The 26,443-nt window shown below is 36.0% G+C and overlaps 1 long non-coding RNA gene across 1 annotated transcript in view; it reads left to right on the top strand.

Annotated features, from left to right (window-relative positions):
- LOC149702584 (uncharacterized) overlaps window positions 1-26,443 on the top strand; it is a 143,405-nt gene that overhangs the window by 16,413 nt on the left and 100,549 nt on the right. The window lies entirely within an intron of this gene.

Genomic DNA, 26,443 nt, shown 5'->3' on the forward strand with positions numbered 1-26,443 from the left:
TCAAAAACAAACTTAAAATCATATCTCACGTGCACTCTCTTTTTTAAGTCGTAACTTATATGTTTTTGCAATTTGTTTCATTTTTGCCTTAAAGCTATAAAAATCCATCGGACCGACCTCTAAAAGGTTTTTTATTTATTTATTTTTCTTTGCTGAGCTTTTCTGGGATCTGCGAATCAAGTCAACCTTAAATCAGAGCCAAAAAAGGCCGCGGTAGTCATATAATGCTCTGGATTTTGGACAGGGAAAATAGATGTTTCTAAGGGACAGATATATTCGGACGCAGCAGGGTTAAACGGAGCGACAAAAATGACCCGCCGCCGCCTTTATACCATACCCCCAATTCCTCTTTCAGGGTGTAGGACCCCCGACCCTTGGATGAAAAATACAGGGGTCTCCTGAGAGAGGGGGAGACAGACAAAGTCCCCATAACCATAGACCAAAGTCCGTCTAAAAGGAACGCGACGTTATAAGAGCAGCGTTTTGCATTATGTATTTCATTTAGTTACCATAGGAAACAAGTAGCCACTCTTGGTAACTTATAGTAAAAGTTGAAAATTTCATTGGGTTTGGACCCAATTTTCTTAGTTATTGCGTTAAGTAATTACGCAAGTTGAGGAATTTCAATTTAGGAAGATAAATTTGTGTTGAACTTTGTTGAGTTTCACGTTACAATATATTTTAGCAGGAATTCATACAGCTACTAGGAAACGTACGTATCTAAGCGCGGATTTCGTGATCAGAGCTAGCTAGACTAATCAATATGTATAACAATCTCTCGTTGGTACTAACCAATGAAATAACAATTAACCCCTGCAGTGGGAAGCCAATGAAATACTAGCAAACAAAACTCATAAAATAATTCTTTAATTAAGAAACTGAAAGACAGTGATTATATATAATTTAATTAAGGGGTCATCCCAAAAACACTCAAATAAAATCATAACTCGATTAGAAACAGTGTCCCTTGTGCCAAACAAAATGGAGATAGATATAAGTTACATTTTCCACTCAAAATCGATTTCCAAAGAACATGTTCCCCTTAATTAATTTATTTATACCAAACTTATCCGAAACACCCTGTATAGAAATAGGTTGTAGCTAGATAAAGAATTAATAACTATCCATTGTTGTACAAGTAAATGTGAAAAAGCTGAGGCGGCAATAATGGACTATATGAACGCGGTCAGTAATGGCGGGAAGAGCTGGGAAACTGAGAGAGAGCAATGCGTTGGATTTTTAACGGAAGCGGAAACGTGTAACGACGACCCTCCGGCCCATTCCAATTCGTTTTCTATTTGCAGAGAAGCGAATAAAAGCCTTACTTATTTTTTTCGGCCTCTCCTCTCTACAAATAGTGATATAGTTAAAGAGTACAAGTAGCTAGCCTTTCCTATGTATGGTTCTTTGAAACAATAGTGTTATACTCCCTACCCTTTCAAGTCCCAAAATTTCTAAATGAGGATATAGCTCCTAGTTCCGTATGATGGAGTATATATTATTCTTATAGAGGAAACGAATTAAGGAGGGGTTGTTCTAAGTCTGTTTATGTCTGTCAGTTTTTATTACGATTTTATATTTCTATCAATAATTTCTTTTCGTGGTTTATAGGTATTGTATTATATATCTAGTCATTTGGAGGGTAGGGTACTTCATGTTGTAGTTATACCATAAGTTTATAAGATATGTTCCTTCCATAAGTTTGTCACTGGTAACTTAGAAACTGGAGCTTGTAATTTTGAAGTGAGTGAGGTAGGTCATAGATTCAGGGTAAAGCGATGATTGCCTGGTGAGGCGCTGTCTAAGGGTTAGTAATGCAGACTAAATAGGACCTAGATGGAACTTGGTCCTGCAAAATTAATTAACCACCGAGTGTAGGACTTCAATTCTCGCTTCCGTCGTTCTCGAACTAGTTATCTCGAGCTGTAAGCAACTCTCTAGCATTACGAACTATATTTAGTGTCATACTTATGGAACGGAACATATCTTATAAACTTATGGTTATACTATTTGAAATATTATACTTGGTTTTATATAAGAACCTTTGCTTGTTTTTAAGTTTAAGAGATGGTAAAAATAAGAGTAAAATCTTTACGCCAAGTTTTTGCTAGTAAAAAAAATATCTTGAGTATCCAGAAGTACCCACAAAAGAAACGGCGTGGTAAAAGACCCCGTAAAGAAAACTTTTAATTCTAGTATATTGTCTGCTGTTTTCTTCTGAAAATTGTGACCCCTGTCCCTAATCGTAACTGATGTAAGCCTTGGCTTTCTCCTAACTGTACTCTACGTTTGAAATAAGTTTAGGCCTTGGCTATATGCTATAGAAAATGGGGTGAAGTTTTTATATCAAAGAACCTATAAGAAAAAGAGAGGATAGCAAAACTTTTATGGAGGGAGCTAGGTTGGACCAGAGAAGTCACCACGGTCGTCCAGATTTATATTTGGAATTTGGACCACACGTCTTTTACTTAAAAGCCACCAAACTTTCCTATCTTTTTAAATTCTGCCTTGAAAAAGTTTAGTGGGAATCCTTTTTGTTATTGGAGTCTTCCTTGGCCCAAAAACAATTATATGGTATTTTTTTTAAAGTTATGGGTTTCTGGACCAAAAATACAGTAATTTAAAACCTTTATCACAAGTGTGACAGTCCAGGACTCCTTGAGCGACCAAACACTATACTGAAAACCCTACAGCCAATAACCCATTTCATTTCATACAAAAATCAAAACCCATTTAAATTTATTAACAATAATATTTAGAAAATATAGAATCAATGATTAATTAGTTAGTTAAAATACATTACTAAAAATTCTTAATTCAAATTTTTCCTTATTGATATTTTAATCCCAAAAGTTTATAAAGGATTACCAAAAATAAAATATCGAATCATCAAACCATTTCAAATTCATTCCCCCTTTTAAAATATTTAAATTCCCTCAAATTGAAACGGAAATATTAGATTGTATATAGCTTTTAAAGATGCTTTAGTTTAATATGTCATCGAACCAAACATTCATTTGATATTTTAAGATGGAAATTTAATTCTCGTACCGCCATTTAATTACGCGTGACGGATGTAGGGATATATATATGTACCAAGTCTAGGTGTATACGCGGCTTATTTATAACGTCATTTTAATTAAATAGAAAGGCAATTAGATTTCGTTGCTTAACCATGCGAGTTCCTTCCAAAATATATATATATAGTATACATTTCTTTTTATGTTCGCTACAGTGTGTATAATGAAGAGTAAAACAAAACAAAACTTGCATGGTATGTACGATTCAAATAAATGGTATTTCTTGTATGAGATACATGCTTAATAGCCTTTCCTTCCAACCCTTTAGTTACTCTATATATATAAATAGATGTACGAAAGTTGATTATACAGAAGTTGTTATGAACACGTACGTACGTGTGTTTATTCTAGTCCAAATGATTTGAAATTTTTATTAGTGATAATTAGTAGTATCCATGGTGTTTGCTTACATTTTGGTGTTAATTGGTGCAGTTCTTGGTGTAGTTTCAGTTCCAAATATTTAAAGAGAAACACCGGGCTGGAATTTAATTTTTCTTAATTGAAAGAGCGTATGAAATAATGAATATATCAATTGGAACCATGTTTCTATCTACAATATTAAAGAAGATACAAGCAATTAAGTTTCCGTAATGGATGGCACTACGCGTTAGTCTTCCCCGCCAAGCACTGGGGAGTACCCCTATTGGACGAATCCCTCAGGTGGTACTAGGCGACTCGTCCAATAGGGGTACTCCTCAGTGCTTCGCGGGAGGGCCTAACGCGTAGTGCCATCCATTACGGAAACTTAATTGCTTGTATCTTCTTTAATATTGTACTTAGAAACATGGTTCCAATTGCTATATTCATTATTTTATACGCTCTTTCGATTTAAAATCAAAAATTGTAGTCCAGTGTATCCCTTTAACGAAATCTAGAGATTTAAAGGTAAAACTGATTTAAGTTGAAGGAAAATTATTCTTGCATCCTGAAAAATTCCGTTATAATTTTCTGTAACTTACTATTAATTAACTTCGATATATGCATGGGCAAAAGTATAAATTGTACATAGATTGTGTTAGCAAAGGGTTAAAAGGACGGCACACAATATATCTATAAATTATAACTCGTAGGTTTATTCCCCGATATGAAATATTCAGCAGAGCCCTCTTGAAAGCTCCCGAGAGTTTGGAGTGTTCTTGGATCGAGGGGTCTAACACTTGCCTATAATTTTCTCTCTAAGAAAACACTCCGGAGACTTTCCCTAAATATTGAGGAATATTTGGGTACTTAAGACGATCGAGTCTCGGACCTCTCTGTTCTTTTGACGTCTTAAAAGGTTATAGATCAAGGCTAAACAATCTTCGCAAAGTCAATAGAATTGGACCTCTCAACCTCAAAGGCCAACTAAGGTCATATTCTTAAGAATAATATTAAATGAACAGTACCATTAGGCCTAGCTAGCTAGCTCTAACGAAATATATACAGGGTGTCCCTAAAACACTTTGAAAATATCATAACTCGAAAGCAGTGTCCCTTGTGGCAAAATGCAGATAGAAGAAGCTACATTTTCGACTCAAAATCGATTTCCCGAAGAACATCCCCCTTAATTTATTTATAGCAGAAACACCCTGTACAGAGAGAAAGGATTGTGATATTAATAGATATAGTCTGTAGACGAAAATAGGCTTAAAACGAATGACTTATTCCGACCACGCAATCTTTGAAATGATTCATTGTATTGCCTTTTTCAGTTCAGTTCTTCTGGTAAGACGATAAAGACGTCAATTTAGGCATGAATTTACATTTGGGAAAAGTAGCCTATAGTGTTGTCAAGAAGCGATATCTAGTTTACTAGGGAGAAGGTGTAAGATGCCTAAGTATTGGCATGCCTCAATCCCAGTCCCCCTTTCAAAATACAAGAGGGGAGGTAAAAGGAGGACGGGCTATTTCGCCTCTCCTCAGTCGGAGTTTTCGTGAGTTTTCAAGAACCAATGAGATGCTGGTTGTAATTTAGAGTCGGAGATTAACTCCGGACTTACGTTACGTTTGTACTGGAGATAAAGCTGGAAATGTGGCGCGAATTTTAACCTTCTCCCTAATAAACTAGATATCACTTCTTGGTGTTGTAGGTCAAAATTTATAAACTCCCCCCCGTTTTATTTTGGTATAGAATCGTTCCCCCGAATGATCTACTACTATAGGCCCATTTGAATTTCAAACGTGTCTATTTGATATTTTGAAAACGGTCGTTTAGATGCTTGGCGCCATGCAAGTAAGCAAAAGAGCTTCGAATGATAGTTGCCAGCTTGGATCGTTATCTATCTATGGTATTATTGAAACTAAATTTCGAGGGATTCTTTTTAGACTGGGAACTGTAATTGTAAAGGGCATTCCACGTGACCCTAATTAAGTTGCGGTAGAGTTTAATTAAGAAATTATAATTGGTCAGGTAGCTGACCCATTTCTAGGAAGGAGATCAGGCTGGCAATTTTGTCTTAATCTTAATCTCAACTTCCAAGAATTTGACCAATCATTGATAAGGATTAGTTTTCGGTTGTTTTGCATGCAGAAAATATCTGAAATCTGTTTTACGTGTCTCTCTTTTTATTGTAGGGATAATTTATTGTAAATATTGATTACGGATGTGAAGGGACAGGTCTTTAATTAGTCAATTTTCGATTGGTTTCGTTTTTGAATTTTAAAATAAGATCTTTGAGAATTATATCGCCTCTTTGATCTCAAGTGATACACAATAAAATAATGGTATGTATGTATATATTTCCAAATATTTTAAAAATAAAGAATATAAGATCTTCCAAAATATATAATACCACAAAGAAAAGAAAAACAAACTCGCAATTTGAAAACTTTTAACAACCTCTATATGAACTTCCGTAAAACAATATTTAACCCTACGTTACTGGTCCTTGATTTCATTGTATCCATCATAGTTAAATATACTTTGAAGGCGCTGAATAGTGAATAAAGTTTTAAGGGGGGGGGGGTTCGCTTGACTAAATATTGAACTGAGCCCAGCTCGCTCGTTCAAAACTTTACAAGGCCCAAAATATCAAAGCCTCTTCTCTTTTCACTCCTAGCTCCTATGAAAGACGACGACTTAAATATTGACGAGGGCTTCGATTTAAGGGTATATTCGTGAGATTTTCCTCTTAAATATCTCTGCAATTTAACGAGGAAAATTAATATACGATTACTTATCTTAATAACTACGTGTGGTACAATAATTAAAATATGCATTCAAATATAGAGATTTGGGACGTTTGAATAGGAATTTTGTCTCTAATTAAGGCACTGACAAATTGACTATACAATCCAGCATATATATTAATTAATTAATTAGCCTTTTCTTCACATAAAAATCTTAAGTCTTCATTTATTGTCAGTAAAGGACTAAAGGTCATGGCAATTTACGTCTTACGGTTTGAACAGTATATGTCTATATGTTTCAGGAATATACGGTTTTGTATATATTGTTCAAAAGCGAACCCAATTTTAAACTTTTAACCTTTTTTTCCACTGTATCTTTCTCTCTTTAAAGTTTCCCCCTAAACTAGCTATAGCTATAGTGTATAACGTCGTCGAAGCTAGCGACTTCATTTGACCCTTCAGGAAGTCAACCTTCCGTCTCTCCCTTTCCGTCATCGTGTTATGGTTTAGCGACAATGTACGCATCGGAGATTCTGTCGCGGTAGTTGAGACCTTAGAAACTGAGGAAAGGGTGAATTTGAAATTTTCTCGTATGAAAATTGAACAATTTTTAAGCCACTTAACCCAGCATTTGCAATTTCTTCCGCGAGGATAAGGTCGCCAGACGTCGCTATGACCGTTTGAAAAAAGCGCCAAAGGTTTGTTACGGCCATAACGACATCTTGTGGCGCTTTTCACGTTTAAAACCAGAGAGAAAAGAGGTATGATGGAGTGCTGGTAATGAAATATTGGGCGACCCGCGGAATGCGCTGACTATCTCCCAGTGTACCTCGCGCACCCCTCTTCCCTTCGGTAGGCGGATTGTTTTGTTAAGTGCTACCGCGTAGCGGCATTGTATTTATATGAGAATTAGCTTCTATTTTTAAAACAGAGGGGGCGTCCTTTACGTTTCCGTACGGTACGACCATACCGAAACGCCCAAAGAGGATGCTGGGAGGACTTCGGAGCCGTTCCGTGGGTGGGGGTACAGAGGCAACGTTATAGGTATGGATGGGGGTACAGAGGCAACGTTATAGGTATGGATGGGGGTACAGAGGCAACGTTATAGGTATGGATGGGGGTACAGAGGCAACGTTATAGGTATGGATGGGGGTACAGAGGCAACGTTATAGGTATGGATGGGGGTTACCACTCCATTCCTATCTCCTTCAAGTCAAAACGCGCCAATGTCTATTAAATATAAATCGTTTTAAAAGTTTCTAAACCCTTGTAAAACAACTTTAAACTTGGGTCCGTAATATGCTTGGGAGAATTTTTAAACTTCACGTACCGTGGTATGGGGATGGATTGATGCTAAGCCTTTTCTACAGGGAGAGATTTCCCTAAATTCGCTAGTCTTCGTTGCCCCCTCTCACCCCTCCTCAACTTTGGTTGTGAAGTTGACATTTGAATGTATAAGTAAAGATGCGGACGGAGCAAAGGATTGGGAGAGGCTGAGAGGAAGGGGACGGGTCAGGTTCGGATCAGCTCGTTAGAGGGGGTTTGTACTTGCTTCAAATTTTCCCTATTTTTCCCTCATTTCAAGACTTTTCCACAGCTATGCCCCTTCAAAAGGGGTTTTTTAAAGGGAGGCTAATGGGTATTGTCTTCATGTCGTTCAATTTTTAAGTCGTTTTTGTTTTAGTGTGATGTCATTACAGAATTTTTAATTTTAAGTTATGTAAGATTTGTTTTTATTATGCACGCAGTAAAATCAAATAAAAAATTATAGATGTTGCGTTTCATCCTCCCTTTAAGGAAGGGATGGTTTTGAGAAGATATACGCTTTGGAATGGAAGAATGTTGAATAAGTTTGGTTCGTTAGGATTGTCGGATTTTCGGGCGAATTGTGTCTAACTTATTTTTGAGATTCGTTAAGGTTTTAAATTAAATCCCTTTCTTATTCCGTCTATCCGTGATGGGTTAGTACAATTTTAAGTGATGTCAGAGGTGGATCTCTCTTTTTAAGATAATTGCCAAGCCTTTCTGAATGATTGTTTCGAGACTAGACGTGGAAGTATTCCCATTCCTATTTAAGCCCGAGTTAATTTGATAGCCCCTCATCAGGATTCTCGAGTTGAATCTATGACAAGTTTTATAATCCTAAAGGGGCATTCATTATTTGAACCTTGCCTTACTTTAATTCGAGAACTTATTTAAATTTAGTTAAGCCTAATTGAAACGAGTTCAATGTAGTTTTGTTAAGCCTAATTCGAAGAAGTTCGTTGGAGTTTTGTTAAGCCTAATTCGAACAAGTTCGTTGGAGTTTTGTTAAGTCTAACTCGAACAAGTTCGTTGGAGTTTTGTTAAGTCTAACTCGAACAAGTTCGTTGGAGTTTTCTTAAGTCTAACTCGAACAAGTTCGTTGGAGTTTTCTTAAGCCTAACTCGAACAAGTTCGTTGGAGTTTTCTTAAGCCTAACTCGAACAAGTATATTGTAGTTTTGTTAAGCCTAACTCGAACAAGTATATTGTAGTTTTGTTCAGCCAAATTCGAGCAAGTATATTGTAGTTTTGTTCAGCCAAATTCGAGCAAGTATATTGTAGTTTTGTTCAGCCAAATTCGAGCAAGTATATTGTAGTTTTGTTCAGCCAAATTCGAGCAAGTATATTGTAGTTTTGTTCAGCCAAATTCGAGCAAGTATATTGTAGTTTTGTTCAGCCAAATTCGAACAGTTACGTTAGAACTTCATTAAGCACAACTCAAGAAAACTATAACTTTATTAAGCCTAATTCAAGAACGTATTATATTCATATTAACCCTAATTCATAAGCATTCTAAACCCATTTGACAATGATACATTTTTTATTTCAAAAAAAAAAAAGATAAATAATCCATGTTATTACCAAATTTGTCGTTTTCGTTTCGGTATTGGGAACCATGCTTAAACCTTTTTAAATCCGCATAAAACTCTAGGAACTATTTATTAAAATGACAAATAATGGCGAACAAATGACCCATTCCTCGAACAATAATATTTCATCTCAAAGAAAGTGATCAATCACAGACTTTTTATCAATAAAACAAGAAAAAAAGAAAGAGAAAGGAGGGGAACCCATGGGGAGATTTTTCTACCTCGAATTTATCGCTTTGCATTTCATTTCGTGTTTGGCCTAGATAAAAAACATCCAGTTTTCCCTACGCGTACTCTTTTCTTTCTTTCTTTCGTTTGCCAAGGCCTATTGAAGAAGAGGGAGCAAAAAAACCAACCAATACCGATAACTCTTGGACCCGAAAGAAAAACTGTCATTGAATCGTTTAATTTCAGCTAATAAAAGATCCTCTTTTAAAGATAAGAATTTCAGGGTATTCCCGTCCCAATAGTTTCTGTATAAAAAGGTGTATATAGTATACATACAGGGTGTTTCTGATAAGTTTGCATACCATAAATTAAGGGGGATGTTCTTTGGGAAATCAATTTTGACTATAGAAAATGTAATAACTTCTATCTATTTCCATTTTGTTTGCCACAAGGGACACTGTTTCAAATCGAGTTAAGATTGGTCAAAGTATTTTACAGATGACCCCTTATATTTAATTAAGAAACTGATTAGACAATGATTTCTAATTTAATTAATTAAAGGGGTCATCCCTAAAACACTGAAATAAACCATAACTCGAAAACAGTGTCCCTTGTGGCCAACAAAATGTAGTTACATTTTCGTCTCAAAATCGCCTCACTCTATAACATTCGTTACATTCTGTCTTAAACCCTAATATCGACATATTTTTAACTTTGTAAAAGTAAGTTAATTCCCTTTTTGGCCCCCCTCTCCCTATCCTTGAGTTCTTAATCCTTTGAGAAGATAGGGATCCAGGATAGAAGAACATAAAGGTGGTTTGGTATTGGAAGAGGAGAGGCATTTCTAAACATAGAACTCATTGGGGCTTGTCTATTTGAAGCCCGTGCAGCCTTACTTACTTATACATTGACGAACTCCCCCTTCTCTCGATATATATAGAACAGAGGATCAATACTAAGCTGCCTTCCATCCCCCCCCAGATCTCCCTCTATTCTCTACCATCCTCTTTTGAACCGAAGTGGCACGATGGATTGTGAACCTATAGGGAAGCGCAAGAGCAAAGGATGAGGATGAGAGAGGATGGAGAGTGAGTTCCCAGAAATAAAATGGGATGAAAAAAAAATTTCCCCCATTTATCTTTGGTGTATACTGTAAACCCAAGAGTGGATAATCTAGGAATTAAGTGATTCGTGGATTGGGCTCGGCCGAGCGAGAAAATATATATAGGAGACGTATATTACGTCTGTCTGCCATTCTACAAAATGGCCGACGATCAAAATATCTATTCAGCTCTGTTATAGGCTTTACTGAATTATTGTACAAAATTTCAGTTGAATTAACTTAAGTTATTGCATCAGGATTTCTTTTGACGTTTGTGACCGCCATTTCGCAAGATGGCTGCCGATTAAAATAAAAATCTATGGAAGTCTTCTATACTATGTTGTAAAATAGTGTACAAAATTTCGGTCAATTCGGATCAGATTTAGGGCAGATATCGTGCCTGGAAGACAAATGTACAGCAGAACGAAAATATTGCAAGTCGTAAATTCCAAAGTCTACGTGTTTTTATGATGCACTCTTGTTACTATACCTCCCTCCCACCATCCTTACTGTAATTATTCTAATCACCCCTTTTGCCGGGTACTTCAATGTCTAATGGTCAGAAACGGTGATGCTAAATGGCTAGAGGATGACCTGAGCTATACCTCCCTGCGAACCACTCAAGGCCATTTCTTTTTATTTTTTTTTCCTCTCAGACGTTTTTTATATCCAAAGGAGAAGTTAACGTATATGCGGCAAAGACCTTTAAAAGCGCGCTCCGCTCCGTTCCCACTAACTCGTTTAGATTTTATCTAAGAGTGTTTTAGATCAAAGATTGAGATTAATGATTGACAGATTGCCGGGTTTGATTTTAGGATCGCTAAAGTAGATATTAACCAGCGGTTTATGCAAATTAACCCTGAATGCCTATACGAACTTATTGATTTAATCGGGTTACTTTGGTGGTTGGTTGCCACAGACCAGAGTGCTTAATTAAGTTGAAATATTAATACCCTAAAGTGGGCTTACGTTTTAGTAGGCTTTACACAGGTAGGCATATAAGCTGGCATTATTTACTAGTCATATACAGGGTGTTTCTGATAAGTCTGGATGGCATAAATTAAGGGGGATGTTCTTTGGGAAATCGATTTTGAGTCGTAAATGTAACTTCTATCTATCTCCATTTTGTTGGCTACAAGGGACACTGTTTTCAAGTTATGATTTGATGAGTGTTTTAGGGATGACCCCTTTAATTGAATTTGAAATCAGTTTCTTAATTAAATTTAAGGGGTCATCCGTAAAATACTTTGACCAATCTTAACTGGAAAACCTTGTCTCTTGTGGCAAAATTGAGATAGAAGTTACATTTTCGACTCAAAATCGATTTCATAAAGAACAACCGCCTTAATTTATTTATCACTTATCAGAAACACCTCTGTATATATAAAGTAGTTCATATTACCAGTCATACAAACTTGTTTTTCGTGTATCCAGTCTGCACACACACACACACGGACACACTCAGCATGCATAACTACGTTTGTAAAATACAATTTGGTAGATAAAAAAATTCTTGTATCTTTAGGTCGGCCCTACCCGAACAAATTGGGCTTCTCCCTCTCTCATCCAGGCAATGTACTTAAAAAATGACTTTTCCCCTTGGTATAGCCACCTCTTCTCCATGATCCAACCTTTTATAACTTGCAAAGTTGAGTGGCCTGCACTGTTAAAATTGCGCGGTAATGAAAGTTTCCCACCGCTTTTGATACAATTTTTATTTCCCCCTATATCATACCGTACAAGTATATCATCCATCCGAACCAATATTTAAGGCGTTAAGTATCAACCTAAGCCTTTACAAATTAAGCGCTTAGAGCTGCTAATTCAAAAGAGTTTTAAAGAATAAACCCGGTCTAAACCGATACAGTGCATGGTGGTTTTTATTTCTTTTTAAAGTGGGATTTTCTATTGAGATACGTTTACCTAGTGTATAAGGCTAATTTATCTGGGTTTTCTAAGCCTTGGTTATCTTTAAGAATGAACCTGTAGGGGATTAATTAAACTAAAGATATATTTAAACTTAAAAAGTAATTGATTTTTTTTGCGGTTTTTTAGTTAACATGTCTATAGAAAAATACATGTTGGCTTCTTAGATATTTGAGCCTGGACAACACCTTCAATAATCACGTGGTTTCCCCTAACCCTTGCATATTCTAAGTATCTAAAGTTTTCCTCCATTTTTCTTGCGTTTTTGTTGAATTTATTTATTGTTCGACAGGTGATATAAAAATCTAGATTATTTCTAAAATTTAAATCTATATATAAATAAATCTAAGGTATATTTTTATTTAAACTAACTTAACAAAACGCACGGAAATGTCAAGCTTTAGAGAGAGAGAGAGAGAAAAAAAACCCAAAGAAGAAAGATTTTTTTTTTTGTATTTTGGAAAAAAACGTCTTTTCGATTTCTTCTTTTCATAAAATTCGAGTTGAAGATGCGAAACGTGCGGAATTTTCCAAAAACGCTATTCTCTTCTTAAGGAACAGTTAAGCACGTTTCAATCACCAAAGCGCAACGTTAATAAAGGTTCAACCTATCTTTAAATTCACCGTTTGCTTTAACCTTTGCACGTAGTACTCTTTCAGCTTGAAAAATATCCAGAGCACGAGCTAGGCACGAGGTTCTTAAAAGTTGCGCGTGCTTTTTTTGGCGGGAAGAAGGTGCGGGAGACGTAGATAGGATAGAATGATAAAGGAATCTTACTTCAGCGTGTCAATCGGAGTTTACTCAATTGGGAAAGAAGATATGATAGGATAGGGAATAAGGGAATTGGGAAAACTCGGGCTGAACTTTTCTTCTCGATTCTCTGTTCTCGAGACTCCCAAAGTAAACTACGGCAATTTTTGTGACGGTAGAAAATAATATATATATAAATCTAAAAATAGAACTCTATGGCTAAAAAAAGAAGGCGGGAAAAGTAATCAGTAAAGTGATTTTTATCGTCGTATTTCGTTCTCAAGTAAACGTGATATTATTTTTCTCGTAATTAGTTTAACACGCCCTTTTTAGGACTAGACTTTCTCCGTTCATATCCCCTTTTTGTAAATCTTAATTCTATTTCTGTCTGATGTTTGGCGAAAATGTTAGCTTTATTTTGAACATTATAAAGTTAGTTTTTCTCTCTAAACACGTGACTGGTGGATGAGAGAAGCGAGGGGCTAATCACTATCAGATTATTTGTTACACTTATTTCGGATTACGTGTAATTATTTTAGCACTGTCAAGGGCAGGGCTTTTAATGATAATTAAAGTAATCGTTTAAATGCATTAAAAGGTACATACGTGTACACTGGTTACTCTGAGTGCCGCCCCTCTCGTCCTATGTCACGTGGTTTGAGAAAAAATTTAAAATGTATTCTTTTTAAGCCTTTATTTCAGTTTGAAATTCGCTAACCTTTCACCTTCGCTAACCTTTCACCTTATCACGTGCTTTGAGGAGGCGTTTAAAATATATTCTTTAAGCCTTGGTTTCAATTTGAAATTTCGCGCCCTTTCTTTAACAATTTTCGTGTCTAGAGAACGTGTCACGTTATTGTGAATAAGGTTGTTTTGAAAACGAAAAAAAATAAAATATTTTTTCATTTTTTCAAAATAAATCATTCCCGGAATCCCAGACGAAATTAAAATTGTATAAGACAAACAAAAAATTATACGTATCTTTCCTAGACTTTATATCGTAGTTCTGATTACATTAAAATATTTTGTTCTTATAAAAGTATACAATATTATCAAGGGAAATCTTATGACGAAAATTCGAAACATATTTTGCTTCGTTGTAAATTTAAAAAAACTAAAAACTAAAATCATGAAGTTCTATTTATTCCCAGTATAATATATCATAAATATTGCATCTTAGAATATGTTTTCCAGTCTCTCCGAGTCTCTCTCTCTCGTGTCTCATGAGATGCTTTTGGGACGGGAGTTGTATATCTCGCTCCCGTCCGAAATAGTAATCTCGGAGAACATCTCCTGTATTTTAAGAAAATAAGTAAAAGAAAACTGAGAAGTTTCGACAAATATTGTGTTGGGTTGGGTTGGGGATCGTATGTATTTCTATGTTTTAACATATTCGCAGTTTCGAAGAGACGGTATTGGATGTCCCAATGGAGTACTAGGCTACTATTACTGCTACTACAGAGTTCGTCTACTCGATAAGCTCCAGGCTAGACTCTTAATTAATAATAAAGGTTCGGCATAGTTATTTATTTGATTTTAATTAATTAAAAGTTGAGAATTTTTCTGTTTCTACTTCGGAGCTAGTTTAATTTTAGAAAATTTAAGTAGTTGACGAAATAATTCGAGGGTTTGAAATGGTTGGAAAGGTCATCCAAAGGTTAGGCCTAACAAATTTTAAATATGGTCCCAAAGATGATCATGGAAAAGTTAGAGAATAAAAAAATTGTTCCTAAAAATCATGGAAAAGCTAGAGAATAAAAAAATTGTTCCTAAAAATCATGGAAAAGCTAGAGAATAAAAAAATTGTTCCTAAAAATCATGGAAAAGCTAGAGAATAAAAAAATTGTTCCTAAAAATCATGGAAAAGCTAGAGAATAAAAAAATTGTTCCTAAAAATCATGGAAAAGCTAGAGAATAAAAAAATTGTTCCTAAAAATCATGGAAAAGCTAGAGAATAAAAAAATTGTTCCTAAAAATCATGGAAAAGCTAGACAATAAAAAAATTGTTCCTAAAAATCATGGAAAAGCTAGAGAATAAAAAAATTGTTCCTAAAAATCATGGAAAAGCTAGAGAATAAAAAAAATTGTTCCTAAAAATCATGGAAAAGCTAGAGAATAAAAAAACGTTCCTAAAAATCATGAAAAAGTTAGAGAACTATATAACTAAAAAATATATTTTCCAAAATACCATGTAAATAATGCAGAAATTTGACAAAATTCTCATTTATAAAATAGAATTTACAATTCCTATGGACCATCCACTGTTTGTAGAATAGGCAAATCAATTCTTCCAAATGATTGACATTATAAAGAGGCATTGAAAACGCCAAATCCCTTTTACCTCGGATCCTCGCGTATATTTAAAAGATAAGAAGATAAATCAATTTCGTATGTACCAGAGTGAACGGAGGAAAAAGATAAAAGACGGTGGTTAATCAGTTCAACTCCTCGCGTTCTAAAAAAAAATAGCTCGCGCTCGCGACCCGACATTGCAAACTTTACCCCGCGAACTTGAGTTCAGGCTGAGGCTGAGGCTTCAAAGCCTTAAGGCTATAGTTGCAACTTTTAACGTTGTGTCACGAGACCGTACCATCCCGGATAATGGATGCGACTAGCTCCGAAGAAGATCACGGGGTAGAAGACAGAGAGTACAAGCGGAGGAGTACAAAAGGAGGAAATGGCGGGAAATAAAACTATTAAAACGTTGAGAAGAGGGGAGGGGGGGGGTTGCTGCTCGTTGCTCTTCTTGCAGCTAGGAGAAAACGGGCAATTTTCTTCCCTTCTTTCTTTCTTATTCCAGTAATCCATCTTCTTCAAGTGGGAAGCAACAGAAATCTTTCTTTTACTCTTTTTTGGGGGTTTCCAAGTTCTACGGTAAAATTGCGCAGCTAGTATACCAAAGTCCCCTACAGGGTGTTGCCTGGTGTTCCGAAGCCCATTGGGTCGTATCGGGTGCTATGGGCGATTTTGAGTTGAAAATGGATATAACTTACTTCTATCTCTATTTTGAGTTTTTGACCCAAGGGTCACTGTTTTCGAGTTATGATTTGATTTGAGTGTTTTAGGGATAACCCCTTAATTAAATTATATATAATCATTGTCTTAATCAGTTTCTTAATTAAATTTAACGGGGTCATTCGTAAAATACTCTATTCAATAACTTCTAACCGATGTCCCTTGTGACAGAATCGGTAAAGAAGTTTTGACTTAAAAATTTATCTCCCATCCATTCCACTGAAATTCGGGGTGCTATAATTGCAGTCCCTTTTCGGGAACACCCTGTATATATATCTAGTCTTAACCCCCTATTTAGTATGGCGAATTCAGTAAACTTTTAAGAAAATTAGTTGCCCCTTTTGTTGTTATTATAGGCTTAGTTCTCCTCTTTGGGCTAGATATATTTTCACTTGGAATTATTTTGGTTATACCAGAAGTTTGGGCAGATCAATTTACTCGTGTCATATGGTTAGTTAGGTATGTTTTTGAGGTGCATTATGCCATATTCGCGGTAACGTTAATAAAATGATAATTAAATGCACCCACTACTTGTATAGCCAGAATAAAACTAATAATTAAATTCTAGTTTTTAATTTTAAAGTTCTAAATTAATTAAGTGAAGAAATTGAACCCTTTGAACTATACCAAAATTTAAAAAAAAAAAAATATTTTTAAATTTAAATTTTGAGCTCTCATATATTAATTACATACCGCAATAATTAATTAAATTACACCCAATAAGGCAGAAGAAGTTTGTAATTAAGGTAAACCAGTGAAGGACTGACCTATGGTCTATCTTGAAATATGAAATTTTACCTTAATTTTTAAAAACGGTATATTTTTCCTCAATTTCCGGCGGATCGAGTTCGAGACCTGCATGGGCGGGCGGAATTACCCCCCCCCTGGTGCCGAAATTAAGGCCGAAGCTATTTTTAATTGGCTGACTTTTCGAAAGTAATTATTTTTCGATTAATATTTTTTGGCGTACGTAGCATGTGCACCTATAGCTGCATACTGATAAGGTGTTCCCAGAATAAGATCATATTTAATTTTTAGTTAGTAGTTAGTCTCTTCGAACTTACAGTGTACTACGGTATACAGCTCACCTATACTTTCAAAGGAGTTTTTGGAAAACAATCATCGGAGGTTGCATGGCTTTCTCGTTATCGCTCGCGTTCTCTTGCCTTTTCGCTAATGATCTTTTAATACGCCCTCACCTTCTACGACCTCATCCTTCTCTTTCACAATTAATTTGTTACGCCAAAAGTAGATTAATGTAAGTTTTCCCACGTTATCAAATGCCTCTTATGTTATTTGACAATGGGGCAGTCATTTAGTCTATAGAGGATATACACTAGAGGAGTGGAAAGTTGTTGTATTCAGTTCTCGTTTAATGTATTGGAGCTACTTCAGGATGTACACTTGGTTTCTTGGTAGACACGTGGTTACCTTTGTCTAAATATAAGTCTCCGCCTCCATAGAGAATATATAGTAAAGCAGACGACATTTTTCAACCAATGATATGCCTTGTACGGAAGGTAATCATCATCCAATGGTGATAAAACCGAAAGTGAATAGTAAATATTTGGTGAGATATTTATTCCCTTATGTAATGGTAAAGGATAAAGTGTTTACTCCTCTCATGCTTATCCTCTATGGAATATTCGTTGTACCCGTACTAAAGAAGTTAGGGGTAATGTTTTAAAACCTTATTTTTGACAGGGATATAAAATTATGACTTAAGCAAAACGTAATTGGCTTACAGGGAATGGAACAAATTTTCAGTGAAATTGGTTGAAATTTAATTAAGTTATTGCGTAGGTTACGTTTATCGCCGCCATTTTGTAAGATGGACGCTGATTAAAATGATATACCGACTTATATAACTTTAGGTTAATTTTCTTCCGGTTATAGGTGCGTTCAAGGGTTAACTAATAAAGTTGTAACGGGGGGAGGTAGGGCAAGGACATAATGAAAGGTATCTGTTTTGTCGTCGTTGATATAGTTTTGGATGACAAAAAAAGTCGTCGTGTGCTAGGAGCTGTCTTTAATGCTTCTTTTATCTTGCAGTTTTAATCTTTACACCCCCGTAACGAAACTATACAGTATGGAATAAGGAAGGCCAAGGCCTAGCTAGCTGCAATTAAGCCTCGGTTTTCCCGCCGTTCAACCCTCTCCCTCCCCTCTTTTCTATTGGACATCGACATCAACACGCGTGCACACGTGATTAATCAATGCTTTGGGTGGCGCGTGAAAATTTAATTTAAACTTTTGTCCATAAAGTTTTTATCTGCGGTGGGTAGATGTAGTTTTTCTTTTCTTTCTTTTCATTTAATTACGAAAGGGGGTATTGAAAGTTTAATTGGTAATTAAGGGAGAATACATCGAGATGTTATTTTTATTGATTTCTTATCGGCCAATAAAAGTTTAAACATTTAATTAGAAAACCATTAAAGATTTATAGGACCAAGGCTTAATGAGTGTCGATGGTAGTTTGTTCGAAAAACTAGTGGGAAAAGGCATCGGGTAGGACATTTTTATTGGTTTTTGGGCCACCATTTTAAAAGATGGCGGCTAATTTAACCCCAAATGCCATAAAGTCAGTCTAAAGGTATTAGAGAACAAATGTTCAGGACTTAATTAAAAAAATTATTACATCAAAAAGGGAATTATAATACTGACCCTCTGCAAGTTTTCCCCCTAAAAGTTTGTTTTTCCCTGGACACCGGAGTTCAGCAGTTGAAACATTTTTACAGGGGCTACTGTTTTGTACAAAATTCCATAAATTGAAAAGTTTTATTTGGGAAAATTGTGATAGACAGAGGGAATAGACTTTCAACCTAGAATTTTATACAGCTGCTCAACACGTGACCCGGTTTGGATTTTTATAACCGTATTGGACAGAGTTACATAAAAATATGGTATGGTGTGTCATAGAAAATCAAATCTTTTTTAGAGGATATCAAACAGGGTTCGTAAAGAACACGGAAAACAGATGAAATACCAGGAAAATTTAGTTGGTACAGCAAAAATTTGAAAATCCATTACGTGTAAGGGAAAAATCACTATTATTTTGGAAAATCAGGAGAGAAAAATCATGGAAAACTTAAACTTTAGCGAAATTAAACCCATTACCCCTAATTAGTACATGAAATTGATGCTCGTTGTACAGAAAATGTGCACGCTTAAAAACAAAAAGGAAAATTTTGGTTTTTGTAAATTTGGTTTCAACCCTGATAAAAACGGATTCAAAAGTCTGACACTCAACCGTGCTGCTCTAGGCCAATTTATTTGAAGAAATAAAATACAGTGAAAGCATCCCCACTGTAACTCTTTTACTGACAGTTCCAACTCCCAAATACAATCATAAAACTTTACTAAGACTAAAAAAAATACACGTAAAAAATAGTTTCTCGCGTCTCAGGTTGAAATGACAGCGATGAAATGACTTATCCATCAAAGTGCAAGGGTTACGGGGGAACCTGACTGCTGACTTTGTACCTATTGACATTTCAACCTGGTTCCAATAGGGTGCAAAGTTTAAAAATAAAAAAAAAAGATATAAGGTGGCAAAGATAGAGAGAGAGGAAAAATCGTCCAGATGTCATTTCGAATCTTGTCATGCCTTTCACACACTAGCTAGCTTCGCAAGAAGAAATTTTAACCCTTTTTTTTTCTTCTTCAAACGCTAGGCCTAACGTAACTTTAGGTGCCTCGTTCGTATCAACTGTTCTTTTTTTTAAAGACAATTTTATTGGAAAGAATTTTAAAATTGAGGTGACAGATTACTAGTTTTTACAGATCCTCTGGGGAAAGTTCTGTCGTTCATCGAGTTCAATTCTGATCATTTTCGAATGTCACTGTAAATTGTTCTTGTTTTTATTCGAAATAACAACGAATATTTCAAATTGTATAGCCACGTGTCTATGTACAATGTTAAAGAAGATATGAGTGCCTAGTTTTTTACGTACTGTAGCCCACCATTCTATTGGACGACACCAGAGAAAACAATCACGTGTTACTAGTCGTCCAATAGAATTGATTGCACCAACGTTATTCACTTCACAGTGCTTAGTTTTTTACGTCTTGGAGCTCACTTGTTAAGCCTATCTTTGTAGCGTATGGCGTTGTGGTAAAGGATTATATTGGATAACACCGGGGAAACGCATCACGTGGTACTAGGCGTTAAAATAGAGTACTTTATTCGCTTCACGTTTGAGCTCCAGGAATTAAACTTAATTACTTGTATTTTCTTTAATATTGAAGATAGATACATTGTAACTAACTCTTTTCGTTAAGTCTGTATTTAGTCTTAATTTCTTATAGTGAATGAATGGTTTATTTATCTTGTTTATGTACAAAGATCTCTAGCTTTAACAGCAGCGATAAGTTCAACCCTCAGAAAATTGAGCTGGTTCTTCGCTATAGAAATGTTTCCTCTGGAAGCAAGTATGCTTACAATCGTAAGTTTTAATAACGTTTTCCATAAGTTTATAAGATTTGTTCCTTCCATAAGTATGACACTAAGTATACTTAGTAATGCTACAGAAGAGACTTACAGCTCGAGATAACTAGTTCGAGAACGACGGAATCGAGAATTGAAGTCCTATAACTACACTCGGTGGTTAATTAATTTTGCAGGACTTCCATTCCATCTAGGTCCTATTTAGGCTGCATTACTAAACCTTTGACATCGCCTCACCAGGCGTCCCTCGCTTTACCTCGAATCTATGACCTACCTCACTCACTCACTTCAAAATTACAAGCTCCAGTTTCTAAGTTACCAGTGACAAACTTATGGAATGGACATATCTTATGAACTTATATGGTTTTCGGCCCAACAATTGCTTAAGTCCGAACAGTACACGGGACCAAAAACCTTTCAACTCTTCCATAGAAAAAGAAAAAAAAAACTCAAAACTAGCTCAGCGCGAACCGGCGATGTCTTTAGGAGTTATAGGACAGCCTTTGGTATTTTTATCTCTCTTTTTTTTCGTTTATTTTTTCCGTCTCTCAACGTACACTGGGACAGGAGTTAAGAACTTTTTTTCTAGCCAGCGCTGAACGCCAGCACTTTCTTTCTTTCTTCTATATATAGGCGTATATACGTCATCTACAAGTTTTTTTACTATATAGCGCTATCACCAGGGAGGGTACAAGTGTATACGAGTCTGTCATCTTGGCTGTCACCGACTATTTTTTGACACCAGAAAAAAGAAGAGGGTAAAAAAGAAAAAAAAATAACTTCACTTTTTTATTTCCTTCCCCAACTATGGTTCTATGTCGAATAGCTTCCGGAATTCGGCTATAGCTTCCGTAGAATATAAAACGCGTTTCACCCTCCCCTACCCCACGTGGTCTCCCATTCACGCGCCAATCATCTTCCATCGTTATTATGATTCTTTAGTGATCGGAACGTGCTAGAAAAATTGGCGGGAAGAAAAAAGGGTTACCCTGTGGTAGCTAGAAAAATTGGTAACGTCTGTTAGTATGATGGTTTTGTATGAAGGAACGGCCTGTCACAGCTTAAAAGTAATTCTGTAGAAGAGACGCGGTCGTGTTACGCAATGTGATTATATAGACTTTTATGATGAAGGAATTATTTTTATTATTATTGGATGCGTTAGTTAAAGGAGGGTTGCCATATTATACCTGGAAGGTCCAGGAAAAGTCAGGGAACTTTTTATTGGTTTGTTCTGAAGGGGTTGCTTCAATTATAAAAAAGCACTCCGGTTTTTATTACTCCATATATGGTAAAAACCTGGAAAACTCAGGGAAATATGTGGAAAGAAATCTGGAGAACTAATGGGGAAAAAACCTGAAAAACTCAAGGAATATATGGGGAAAACTCAAGGAATATATGGGGAAAACGCAAGGAATATATGGGGAAAACGCAGGGAAATATATGGGGAAAACGCAGGGAAATATAGGAAAAATCAAGGAATATATGGCGAAAACTCGGGGAAATATATGGGGGAAGCCTGGAAAATTCGGGGAAATTTACTATGGGAAAATACTTGGAAAACTCAGGGAAATATATGGGGGAAACCTGGGAAATTTATTATGGGAAAATACTTGGAAAACTTGGTAAATATATGGGGAAAACTCAGGTAAATCGGATTTCCAAGAGTTATATTTTAGTTCGTAACTTCGAAAGCGTATTATCATTAACGAATGCTATCAATGAATGAAATAAGAGTCTTTTGTGTTGGTAATACCATTAAAAACCCCTAGAGTAGAAATTGGAATCTATCTTTCCCTTAAAATTGATAGTCCATATCACGCTTCATTGCAATCGAACGCCAACCCGCAAATGTTCCAGAGTTGAGGTTTCAGAAGGCCTGATGCGGGCTTAAGTTTAAGTTAGATCTTGGACCGTACAATATACCCGAGGAATCTCATAGTAGGTAGGAATCGAGAACTGCTAGTTCGGAACTGAGGGCCGGGGTTGAATGTTTCTCCCAAGAGTTACCGTTAAAGATAGTGCCAAAGTTCATATACTAAAGCGGAGACGCGCGGTGAAAGCCCCAATTGGAACTAATTCTCGAATCAATTTGAAACCTAAGAGATAAACATTAGTTTCGGATATCTTTCCCTTTTCGCTTTCTCTCTCTGTTTCATGTCCACTCAGGTGGATTGAATGTGGGGAAAGGCTTAACTGACCATGACTGTGTCCTGCTTGTAATGCCTTTCTGCTTGTTCAAAGTGTCTACGTGGACAACTATACAGTTTCGTAACTAGTCCTCGCAGCTTTCTCCAATTAACGGGAGAATTCAAAGCCTTCTCGTGGCAACCAAAGTTAGCAGAGAGAGAGGGAGAGAATGGTTCTACCAAGATTACGAAGGAATAAGTGCATGGGGGGCTATACGCTATCAGAAGTTGATACGCTTTCAAAGTTATCAAGTATTAAGGTGCACGGCCCAAAGGGTTGTTGCGGTCTAACTAATAATAATAACCCCTCTTTGTTATTGCTTCTAAAAAACCACACCAGCAGTATTGGTGGTCTTGCACAATGCACATGGAAATATCAGAGAAATTCATGGGAAAAGACCCCCTGGAAATACATGGGGGAAAAACCCCTGGAAATATTTGGGAAATTGCTTTTCCAAATCATGTTGGATGAACCTTGAATACAGACTTGAGTTTGTAACTCTTCCAGAAAACTCAGTTCACATAGTTTCAAAAGTTTATTTCTTTCATATTATTTCTACTTGTTTAATTAATTTCTAGACCTGATACTACTTACTTCGCGTTTATCTACTTCTACGTATGGAATTTAGTAAAGACGCGAATCTAAAATAGCCCGGAAACAACGGATAATTACACCCTTAGGTTTCAAAACTGGCCCGTGTTATACGTATAAAGGGGAAAACGATTTTCAGCGATTTTGAGTGTGCCTTGCAGTATCATTGTTGCATTGTTATACACCTCCGCCTCCTACTTTTAGTATATCTATCTATATCGGAACGGTTTAGCCTTGGCTTATCCCTTTCCGTTAATCTTGGGGAGAATATTCGCCTAGTTCTGGAGCTTTAACGTTTCAACGCCTTCGTTATCGCACGGCGCTTTATAATTTTAGAACTCGCAATTTTAACCCCCAAGCTGTATACAAAATGAAAGGAAAAGAAACAATTAATACGAAACTGCTTGAGATGAAAATTTACATCTATTTTTCAAAGGGATGTAGACACACACACTTTTGAGTAAAGTTGTATTAAGTTTTAAATACCCACTGAGAGAAAAAGTCGTTATTTCAACTGATATGCCTTCAGTTAAATCTACAAATTAGCCTGTAGTGACGGTTTTACTGGATTTTCGTGTAGTTTTTACGCAGCCATATTTTGTTTTTATTACCGAATTATTAGTATTTGGTTATTGATGTGTAAGACCTGTAATTTTAACAGATTCATTTGTTATTTCTACACGATATTCGTAGTTATTTTTACATCAGTGTGGTATTTCTTGAAATACAGCCACAGGCACGTAAAAATAACAGGATAATGTTGAATGTACGTGGAGGCTGTAAAAGTGGAATTACAGAATATATCCCCTTTTTAACTGGTTACTTCTCGTTGTCAAAACGGGGAATTTCCTACACTCTAATTCACACATGAAGCCTGTAATTCCAACACTCATGTTTGTAATTTCAACAAACTGTTGTTAATGATTGGGGAATGCAGCCACGGGCACGTAAAAATAACAGGATAAAGTTGAATTTAGGTGTAGGCTGTAAAATTCTAATTACAGAATGTATCGCTTTTTTAACCAGTTCTTTGTCGTTCTCAAAACGGGCATTTCCTATTTGGTAATTCAGGTAGGAGGCCTGTAGTTCCAGCATGCTAGTTTGTAATTTTAACTAACTTTTTCTTATCATTGGGGAATACAGCCACAGGCACGTAAAAATATCAGGATATTGTTGAATGTATGTGAAGGCTTTAAAATTGGAAATACATTATATATTCCCTTTTCAACTGGTTACTTCTCGTTCAGAATACGGGGTATTGCCTACTTTCTAACTAACATATGAAGCTTGTTATTCCAACACTCATGTCTGTAATTTACACAAACTGTTCTTTATGATTGGGGAATACATCTACAGGTACATAAAAATAACAGGATAAAGTTGAATTTACGGGAAGGATATAAAATTCTAATAATAGAATGTATCCCATTTTTAACCAATTACTTGTTGTTTTCAAAACGGGACATTTCCTATTTAGTAATTCAGGTAGGAAGCCTGTAGTTCCAACATGCTAGTTTGTAAATTTCAACAAACTGTTCCTTATCAGTGCATAAATAATATAACCGTTTGAAAATGGTTTGTTTAAGATTTCTAAAATCTCCAAAACCCCTGGAAGGTTTTAACGACCCAAAACAGTTTAGTAAGAGTTTCACTAAAAATCCAAACCATTAATGGTTTCAATACTTTTCTTTCATTCCCATATACCTGCTCTAAAAAGGTTTGAAATTAAACCATTTAAGGCTTCATTCAATAGGGACACATCAACTCGGGATACCAAAAGTAAGACCGGCCCTTCTTGCCCAATCAGCTTTACTCCTCCACTAGCCTTCATCTTTATAAAACCCTCCATCATTTAAATGTAAAAGCCTGGGAGGAGCCTTCTTTAAGCTTTAATTTTAGACGAACAATAAGGTATGCAATTTAGAATAGGGTCTTTGCGCGTGACGTCAAGTTACCTTCCCCCTTTCCTCTCCCCTTGCCGGCTGCCCGCTCTGGCCACGTTAGGACGCCATGTTGACATCCCCTGAAAACCGGTTTTCGCCCCCTATTTCTTCCCCCTTTTTACTCTGGCGGAAACACCCTTTACAGTATAATTTAAGTTTATTATCACATACGTACTAGAGGCTAAAGCTATGCTCGGGTGTTCTTCCACTCATAAATCCGTTTTTGGTATTATTAGTGAGTATAGACATCAACAAGTTTTGACACGTTTTTAAAAGTTAAACCTGATTTCGCTAGTCATAATCATGTGTTTCTGAATACAGAATTTAAAAACAATCTAACGTTAGAATGAGAGATGAACAATTTGGAAACTGAAAATTTTCGGTTAAACCACCAAACAAAATTAATTTCAAAAACCATATTAAATAAACCCTTTTTGTTGCACTTGAACTCTTTAGAAGAAGAGAGGCCTACAACAAAATGACGGGTCACGCGTAGTCTTTCCATTCTTGGAAAAAATGGCTCCACCTTTTGATAACTCCTTCAGGGCAGAAACTGGTGAAGTCGAGGAAGATCGAGGGGCCAGTCACTCAGCGTAATCGTTGTACAAGCAGTGCTAAAATGATTACGCGTTATCTTTAAAAGCCCCGCTTTTGGCAAAGCTTAAATGATTATGCGTAATCAGTAATCGGTGTATACAGGCAATCCGAGTGTGATGAGCACCTCGAATACGATTCAATAGAGCAATACCGGCTCCGTGCCTTTGCATCTGTTCGGGCTTAGGGGATACTATAAGTTTATAAGATATATTCCAGTAGTTTGGTACTTCCTATACGTTCTAATGCTATAGCATGGCTGCATGAATGCTGTGGGCTTTTTATTTTCTTTTCTTAACAAGTTGACAAATGACAATACCAAATATCTGTATAGGGTATTTTGAGTAATTTCCCCCCCCCCTGACCCCAGGAATTCGGAAAGAGGAATTTCCAATGTAGTGCATATTCCATTTAATTAAGGGAATAGAATCTTTAAAAATATTGTTCATAGTCTTGGTAAGATCTCTGATATATTTAGCGTTGTTGGTGAATGGTGATATTATTTTTCAGATCGGAAAGGCTTTTCCACCACTTTCTCAAATAATTTTCTTCTTTCTTTCACTCAAGTTGGTTCTTTAATTTAATCCTTATTATTATAATTTGAAAATTTCTGAATATGGAACAATTACAGCTTACGT

The sequence above is a fragment of the Phalangium opilio genome, unplaced genomic scaffold (genome assembly GCF_054372755.1).
Source record: "Phalangium opilio isolate 3A_F unplaced genomic scaffold, DU_Popi_V2 ptg000017l_1, whole genome shotgun sequence".
Lineage (NCBI taxonomy): Eukaryota > Metazoa > Arthropoda > Arachnida > Opiliones > Phalangiidae > Phalangium > Phalangium opilio.